This window comes from Nicotiana tomentosiformis, chromosome 5, assembly GCF_000390325.3.
Source record: "Nicotiana tomentosiformis chromosome 5, ASM39032v3, whole genome shotgun sequence".
Lineage (NCBI taxonomy): Eukaryota > Viridiplantae > Streptophyta > Magnoliopsida > Solanales > Solanaceae > Nicotiana > Nicotiana tomentosiformis.
The window spans coordinates 106,988,580-106,997,815 of NC_090816.1; the positions used below are offsets into that span (position 1 = coordinate 106,988,580).

Below are 9,236 nucleotides of genomic sequence, written 5' to 3' on the forward strand. Positions count from 1 at the left end.
AGCTATATTAACTGGAGAAAAACACATACAACGTCAAAATCTAAAAGCAATAAAAAAAATCTCTGGAGTTCAGACTGAACTGCAAAAGCTTATTATCTACAAGTCTGAAAGAAGATAGTCAAAAATTCAGGTTTAGTTTCGAAAAGGTTTAGCGATCAAACATGTACTAAAACAATTAAAATGAAGTCTAGTAATTTATTAAACATGTAATCCCATTAAAGTTACAATTTCACAAAAAAACTTTTGCTTTCTAAGCCGATGTTTTAGAACTTCTGAATATAAATGACACTTCAAACCCTTACTAGTATTTCAAAATGAATTAAACTAGAATTGTTAGAATATACATAATCGATGTTTCTTGAGAAATTTCAATCTTTCTTGTTTCAAGTTGAATTATGTCCACTTATCCTCGAACAGAAGAGAAACCTTGCAATGCTTGGCTGAGCTCTTTCAAATCCAACTCCCACGGAAAACTACCAAAGAAGTTATACAGTTGACTGAGCTGCCTTTATTATACATACCAAACAAGGTAACAGCTAATAAGATAGTTCATCAAAAAAAAGAAAAATCCAATGGTTACTCCTGCTAAATATATCAATAATGCTGCTCAATAGTGATATATCTTTCAACGTAGATTATTTCCGGATCAAGAAAGGCATAACTACTTTACTTGGATTGCAACAAAAATAAAAGTGCCGCAATCACTGAAAATTTCAACATGTTAATCATCAAAAAGCCATTCTCGAGCAACTTTGTAGGCAGCAGATAAACTGAACCTTGATGCTATAATGATAATGGTTTCAAGTTATGCTGATAGTATTAGTGGTGTCATAAGATTGCAGTAAGGTTAGTGCTTGCTCGATTATAGCTCTATTCCTAGCACGCTTAACCAAATCATCAACAACTCCTCCCGCTTGAGTGCCCTTTAAATCCTTCTCAAGTGCATCAGCAGCTTCTGATAGTTTCCCATGATGCTACACTAGCCAAAGAATGTGTCAATATCCCACCACCACCTGGAGGAATCAGGCTAAAGTGACGAAGTGTCCCCTTTAATGTATCAAACTGTTAAAATGAGAAGTAATTAGAGATAGAACCATCGAGGTTTTGCTCACTGTAGAAGTAACAACAACAAATTATAACAGCAAAGAAAAGAACTGCAGACTTCAATGTAAGAGCTACAAATTCCAATAAAGAAAAAATCTGCCCCCTCCCCCACCGGGGGGGAGGGGGGGTTGGGAGCATCTAAGAAAATACTTTAGGCACAAGGAGCAAAAGAACAAAGAAACAAATTCAGATACTTTCCAGCAGAAACCACACAATTCAAGTTTCAATTCTTGAGGAACAAGTCGACTGTTGACACGCTAATTAAATGATCAAAAGAGGTGCAAATAAAAAACTGGGATAATTTGAACAATGACCAAACCTCCTCGATCACAATCATGTATATTTGTTTAAGAGTGATGATTCAACCAGGTTAGGAAATTAGGAACCAGAAAAAGATCCATTGAACTTGCCGAAAAATATCAACTGTGTAGGGGATTAGCCAATTTAATCTTAATTGGTCAAATTATAGGATTTTTTTATTGCACATCTTCTTTCTCAAACATTAGGGAAAATCTTAAGCTTTAAATTTGATAACAAACCACATGAAATCCCAGTTTTTGACAATAGTCCTACCGAAGAAATGATCTTACATAATGGTCCAATGAAATCTATTATAAGGCTTTGAATTCTTGAATCATAAATTGGTTCAAACTCTGATATACCATGGTAGGACAAGAATAACTATATTGTAGTGAAGTAGTCAAAAATGCTGAGAGATCAAAAGGTCGATCCAAGAGTACCGTGATTACCATTCAAAGAAGCTTATTAGTATATAGACAAGCTTGAGTCTATTGCCACCTCAGAGTGACCTGGGAATTAGAGCGGGATTCATGACCACAGCAATGTCATATCCCCATGGCAGGAATTTTTGACCTAGTATATCTAAAGTCAGATATAAGTACCTACAGGACTGAGCAAATCATAATGTCTACATCAAGCATTTGAGCCTCAGAAGGTAAACCCGACCTTCATAGACACTCAACGCATACTTGATGTGCAAGTTGGCAGACTTTTAGAGCTTCCAAGTACTGACAATGAGAAGGCCTCCATTCTACATTGCCAAGGAAATTGAAGCCTAGATAATCATATGGGAAACTGAAAAATATCTTCACCTAAAACATGTATGGAATCAGCTCCAACAGGGTTCCTTAAAGGCTTTAGACCCCAGGTTGACATTGCCTACCATTCTATTGTTTGACATATTCAGACTGAGAGATAACAGGGCCTAGACACAAGCTAGTCAATCAGTTGTCCTAGTAGAGTAGCAGTTAACCTTTCTACGAGACCACGGAAGTAAATGCATATTGCAGATGGTAACAAGAATCAAATCAAACTTTAGAGCTTAAATACTACTGGATCCTATGCCAACCACACTTTTCAAACCAGTAATTTGTACAAGGCATGTACCTCTCAAATGATTCAACTCTGTGACACGTCACAAGTCTTGTCAGTCTTCCACCCAGAGGCCACTCCAATGTAATGTCAAGTTTGGCCCCTAGCCCCCTACCCAGAATATTTTGTCTTTCTGTGCCCTTTCCTCATTCTCTTTGCATTATCATTCTCAACCAAAAATCACGGCACCTTCACAACATTTATCGGATCTAAACTGGTTGCAAGTTTTATCACCCATATAAATACCGATTTGGTATCGGAAAAATTCAATGTCTAATATATAATGCTCCCTTAGAATATATCAGAAAGGAATTGAAGTTTTACCAAAAATTATAATACAACAACGTCCATGGAGTTCCACATTTGAAACTTCCTCCAGGTTCACATTAGTAACAGTCCTACATGAGTTCTAAATTTTGGAAATTAAATTAAATTAATAGGAATACAACTTGGAAGTCCCAAATTAGCTTAGGTCTTCCAAACAACTAGTGTCAGGACAACACTAATCTTGGATAGACAATATAGAGAACCAGGTTTACAGCTCTTCTAACACTTCACATAAATATAAATGAAGGAAAACCATCACTACTTAAAAACTGTAAACCAAATTATCCAGCTCCTTTGCAATGAAGATCCTTGCTTTACCAATGTATCACCTTCGGTAACATTCCATTTCTAATGATTTCTTCTTCACCAACACAGAGAGACAGTAATTGTATCAGGTTCTTCTGGTTTTTTTGGGACTTGGCATGAAAGTTCAGAAGACAAAAGAATGCAGCAGGGAAGGGAAGACTTCTCCTGCTGTAGTAGTAAAAAATGTAGCAAAAGGAAACAGCAAGCGTCACTCAGAAAGAGCACTATGCTAAAGAAAAAAGGAAAAAATATTCCTTTTTGTTTTCTTCTGTAAGGGAGAGAGAAGTTACTAAGTGGATATACCATCAAGGCTTTAAAATATTTGGCAAAAGAAGAAAAAGTAAGTTTGTATCATATAACACTATGAAAAATGATAAAATAAAATAGAACTTTTACATTTAAAAGAAGCAGCATGAGATTAAAAATCTGAACTCAGAGTAGCAGGTTTTCGGGGGAGGGCTTTACACACCAGTGCATGTGCCGAATTTCAGCAACTTTATGGCTAGGTACCTACCATGAGGTTAGGTCCTTATATAGATCTCACCCATCTAAACAACACTTGTGTCCAACAACTCTAGAGTGAGTAGATTCAAAAAGTACCAAATTGGCCCTGCTTGTTTGTCTCTCTACAGGCTCAAAAGCTAGAGCAACATACATACAAAGATTCTTTGATATGACTAATGCTAGGTTTGAAAAGAAACTGCAAAAGAATGGGAACCGGAAAACAACCCATTTTACGAGTATCTCACAAACACAAACAAAAGAGCAAAGGCTTTTTGTTTGTTGAGAAATTGCCTAGAAATCAGATGCTTTGTCCGATGGGTCAGCTAGTCGGAAGCTATGATCTCGTGCATAATGGCTAGGAGAATTATGAAGAGTTCGGAGATCCCATGTTTGTGAGAGGAAAGAGAGATTTGAGACTTGACTTTGGTGACAAACGCAGTAGTGGATCAACGAGTACGGAGGGAAAGCCCAAGATTTTGTGCAAATTGCAAAGTTGACCTTGAGAAGGAATACGATCATGTGAATTACAGTTCCTGGTTTCTGTTGTGATGAAGAAATGCATTCATGGGTCAATGGAGTAAGTAGATCAAGTCTTGTATCTCAACAAACATAAAATTCGTCTTAGTAAATGGAAGCTCATATTGGTTCTTTGGAAGCTCGAGGGACTTGTGGTAGGGAGACCCGTTATCTCTTATGTTGTTTACCTTAACAATAGAACCTTTGAGCAAAATGATGCACAGAGCAGTGACAAGAGGTTATTTGAGGGGTTCACTGCTGCTATCGGGAAAACATCGTAGAGTGACAATCACACACCTATATTCATGGATGACACATTGGTGTTCTGCGATGCAGATATTTCCTAGTTGACATCCTTGAGATAGATTCTTGTATGGTTCCATAAGTGTCAGGACTTAAGACCTGCCGCAAAAAGTGTGAGATAATACTAGTAAGCGATATGGACAATATTGAAGACCAAGCACGAGTGTTTGATTGCAGGACTTGACCACTCATGACCATTTACTTCAAACTGCCTTGTGTTCTTCGAACAAAGACCAATCTATGCGGAACCTGATAATTCAAAAATTTGAGAAGAGACAAGCAACGTGGCAAAGGAGGTACTCGTCAAAAGGGAGAAAAAAGTATTAAACAAGAGCATGATGGAAAAGTATTGATCTAGTATGATGGGAAAGGTGGAAAGGCTCATTCAGCAGATGAAACTGGAAAGTATCACTTGGTCAATTGGAGACTAACGACTACAAAAATAGGGAAGGACCTGAGGTAACAGACCTTTAAGTGGTCAACAAGGCGACGAATTTCAAAAGGTTGATCAATAAGCTCTACAAATAGAACGCCATATTCCATGGACATGACTCGTGGAAGTTGGGTGCAAGGAGCTATGAAGTGTTTACAATAGTCATGCTATCACATACTTTTGGTGAGGAAGGACTCGGGATTCCCATATGAATCAACTTAGACTTCTAAAGGCCCACTAGAAAGTGGGCTTCTTTGCTGAGTTGGTGGCAAGGTTGCGGCAGTTGAAAACTTGAAGAATATGAGGATAATGCTTCATGCGCAACCTTTTGAATGAAGATGTGGATCACCTCTTGTTACATTGGCGAGTGGCTGCACGACTATGGCGGGTAGTTCTGAATTGGTTCAGGGTACATTCAATGACGTTATGCCAACTAGAGCATGCGCTACATGGCAGAGCCTTTAAAAGAAGGAAGAGAAGATGTTAGAGCATATGATGACGCCCACCTAACTATCATATGGGTCCTGTGAAAGAGAAAAAATAACATAACTTTTGAGGGGATAGAAAATGACTTTCTATATTTTTGCTTTCTCTTTTTTAAGGGTTACCACGAGGCTTGAGGTTTGGAGATAGACCTGGGAATCTAAATGTTTCAAGTTAAGCAAGACTAAAACAGAATACTTGGAGTGCAAATTCAGTAACGGGAATCATGAAGCGGACCTAGATGTGAAGCTTGATACTCAAGTTATCCCAAAGAGAGGCAGTTTCAAGTATCTCGGATCTATAATCCAAGGTAACTAGTAGATTGATGAGGATGTCACACATTGTATTGGAATGAGATGGAGGAAATGGAGACTCACATTTGGTGCTCTATATGATAAGAATGTATCACCAAGACTTAAGGGTAAATTCTACAGAGTGGTAGTTAGACCAACTATGTTGTATGGGGTTGAATGTTGGCCAATCAAAAACTTCTGTGTTCGGAAGATGAAAGTAGCAGAAATGAGGATGTTGAGATAGATGAGTGGGTGTACCAGGAGAGATAAGATTGGGAATAAAGTTATTCCAGACAAAGTGGGAGTTGCCTCTGTGGAAGACAAGATGTGGGAGTCTAGGATAAGATGGTTCGGGCATGTTAAGAGGAGAAACATTGATGCTATTGTTAGGATGCGTGAGAGGTTGGTCATGGCGGGTTTGAGAAGAGGTTAAGGTAGGCCAAAAACGTATTGGGGAGAGGTGATTAGGTAGGACATGGCGCTGTTTCAGCTTACTGAGGACATGGCCCTTGAAAGGAGGGCGTGGAGGTCGAGAATTAGGGTAGAAGGTTAGTAGGTAGTTGAAAGTTTTCCTTTTTCTTACCAGTAGTATTAGTAGCACTCATGTATCTTCATATTCTTAGATCTATATTACTTCATGTTATTTAGTTCCCTTCAGTTATCGTACCTCATGACCCTTGAAAGGAGGGTGTGGAGGTTGAGAATTATGGTAGAAGGTTAGTAGGTAGTTGAAAGTTACCCTTTTTCTTACCAGTAGTATTAGTAGCACTCATGTACCTTCGTATTATTAGATCTATATTACGTCATGTTGTTTAGTTCACTTCAGATTAGGGTAGAAGGTTAGTAGGTAGTTGAAAGTTTCCCTTTTTCTTACCAATAGTATTAGTAGCACTTATGTACCTACATATTCTTAGATCTATATTACGTCATGTTGTTTAGTTCACTTCAGTTATTGTATTTCCCTGTTGTTACTGTTTGGTACTACTACTACTTCTTCTTCTTCTTCTTCACTAAGTAGGGGTAAGGTCTGCGTATTGAAAATAACCCCTCTACCTTCACTAAGTAGGGGTATGTATTAGGCTTATGTACCTTCATATTCTTAGATCTATATTACGTCATGTTGTTTAGTTCACTTCAGTTATTGTATTTCCCTGTTGTTACTGTTTGGTACTACTACTTCTTCTTCTTCTTCTTCTTCTTCACTAAGTAGGGGTAAAGTCTGCGTATTGAAAATAACCCCTCTACCTTCACTAAGTAGGGGTATGTACACGCTACCCTTCCCAGACCCCACCTGTGGGAATGTATTAGGTTTGTTGTTTTTGTTGTTATTTTTTTAAGGAGTAGCCAATAATTCTTAGTTAGATTTTGGTGCACCTAAGTAGGGGTAAGGTCTTCGTATTGAAAACAACCCATCTACCTTCACTAAGTAGAGGTAAGGTCTGCGTACACACTACCCTCCACATACCCTATCTGTGGGAATGTACTAGGTTTATTGTTTTTTTTAAGGAGTAGCAAATAATTCTTAGTTAGATTTTGGTGCACCTAAGAGGTTGTTGTTTGTAGAGAAGATTGTGTCATTGCATAGAACTATACTTTGGTGTGTGCTCTCATTTTTTTTTTTGATAAACTACTTTTACACGAGAGTTTTTTCATATCAATAATATTATTTACTTTATCAAAAATGAAATAAATTATTAAAAAAGTAAATTAACGTCAAAGATGGGAAATAGGTGAAAATAGAAAAAGGTAAACGCTCATAATAGTCGTCAAGATGACTATCAAAAATATTTGGATTATAGTATAAGTAAGTTTTTTTGGTTGACAGTCTTTTGCTGGTTCTTTTTTTTTATATTTTAAAAAAGAATTTTTGTTTGACTTTCAGAATGCTATTTTATTTTGTTAACCAAAGAAATATGTTTTCCTTCTCTAGTCAACTCTTCAGAATAACTTCTCTATGCCAACAATGGCCTGGGTATTGAATTTTGCAAAGAAGAAGATAACACAAACTAGTGCACGATGCTAACATACAATAAATTTTTGGTTATGTTCTTTTCCATTTTTACTTATGTTACACTAACGAAAATGTGATAGTGATACCCACCCAAGACCTCGTTTCCCTTCACATTTCCCTTCCTAATCCCTCATTGCTTGTGCTAAGGAGGAAAGGAAAAGAAAAGAAAAGAAAAGAGAATCACTAACACTTTTACATATTCACTTAATCAAGAAACTTTTAAGTACCACGCCCTTTTTGGAACATCTCCTCTTATCCTTCATCTATACTTCCAACTAGATTGATAACCATCACCTGTGATCCACCTTCTTTTAAACTTGAATGGACCAAACCTTTTTCTTCGTGCCTTTATCTGAAAGCCAAATACTCAGCATCTATATGTGTAGCCACCAGTGACTTATTTATTTCATTATATGCAAATCCAATATCCTCATAAACTACGCAAAATTACTATAATGGGTAATAGAAGCTAACCAATTTACTTCATTAACACCACCCAATATTTATTTTCATAATGGTAATCATGAAATGAAGACGACCAGACAAAGCTTCTGCATAATGTGATACACCAAAGTGCCATAGATATGTTAATCACCAATTAATAAATTTTATTTGGCTCCCCAGCACCGACAAGAGAAAAATAAATAATAGAGAACATTCTTTATATAATTTTACATGAAATAAGAAGATAATATAAAAGTACCTATGTTGTAACCTCAATCGGAATTCTTTTTACTGATTGACCAGCCGAAAGTCGCAGGATGGACCTTTAAAAAAAGGTAAAGTAGAAGAAATTAGCTCAACCACTTTATTCTCATTTCAAGCAACGAAAATTCATCTCAGAACCCTAATTCGTTTCATTCAAATAGTTCGGTAAAATTAATACAAGTAGTCTTTTAACTAGTAAAATCAATAATAATATGGACAATCAAAAAATACATTTCCATAATCCGGATGAATAAGTATAATTTCTGTTCTTAATAACCTAATCAATGAAAAAAACCTATGAATATTAAAGTAGATATTGATACGGTACAAATTCAGATTTGCTTTAGGTTTACCTTCGAAACATGGTGAAAGGGGTTGGCGCCCAAATAAGCTGATAAATTGAGGTGATTTATTTATAGCTTTGTCTAAGAGGAAGCTCGCGCCAATGGCGAACTGAAAATGCTTCAGCGCGGCGATTTCATCTGTTTCTCTTACACTCCGTTTTTTCTTTATTTGTGCATCCGGAACTTTTCTTTCTTTTCTTTGTCTTCTTTTTAGTTAAACTAGCATACCTACATGCGCAATGCGATTAGTTCAAAGGGAAAAAGAGCGGAAAAAGATAATAGAAAAAGATGTATATTGCTGACAAAATTTAACGACGACATTCAAAAGAATTAAACCATAAAACAAATAGATGAATTTGTTTTTGTTTCTAAAACATTGTTGGCAGGTACATGCCATTTCTTTGTATTCATCAGTCAAATTACTGCTAGAATTGTGTATACGGTCAAAACCGGGTTCGCCTCTTGTGTGACCAATCGAGACTGAAATATGGTAGGTTAAAGTTCGATCTCAA

The 9,236-nt window shown here is 36.7% G+C and overlaps 1 long non-coding RNA gene across 1 annotated transcript; it reads right to left on the reverse strand.

Moving 5' to 3' along the window:
* Window positions 1–441: 441 nt before the first annotated feature.
* Window positions 442–8,925, reverse strand: LOC104110633 (uncharacterized). The gene is made up of 3 exons (XR_689515.4): window positions 8,734–8,925; window positions 8,376–8,439; window positions 442–1,062 (listed from the first exon to the last, which is right to left on the reverse strand). It is a non-coding gene; the product is annotated as an uncharacterized lncRNA (long non-coding RNA).
* Window positions 8,926–9,236: the final 311 nt, after the last annotated feature.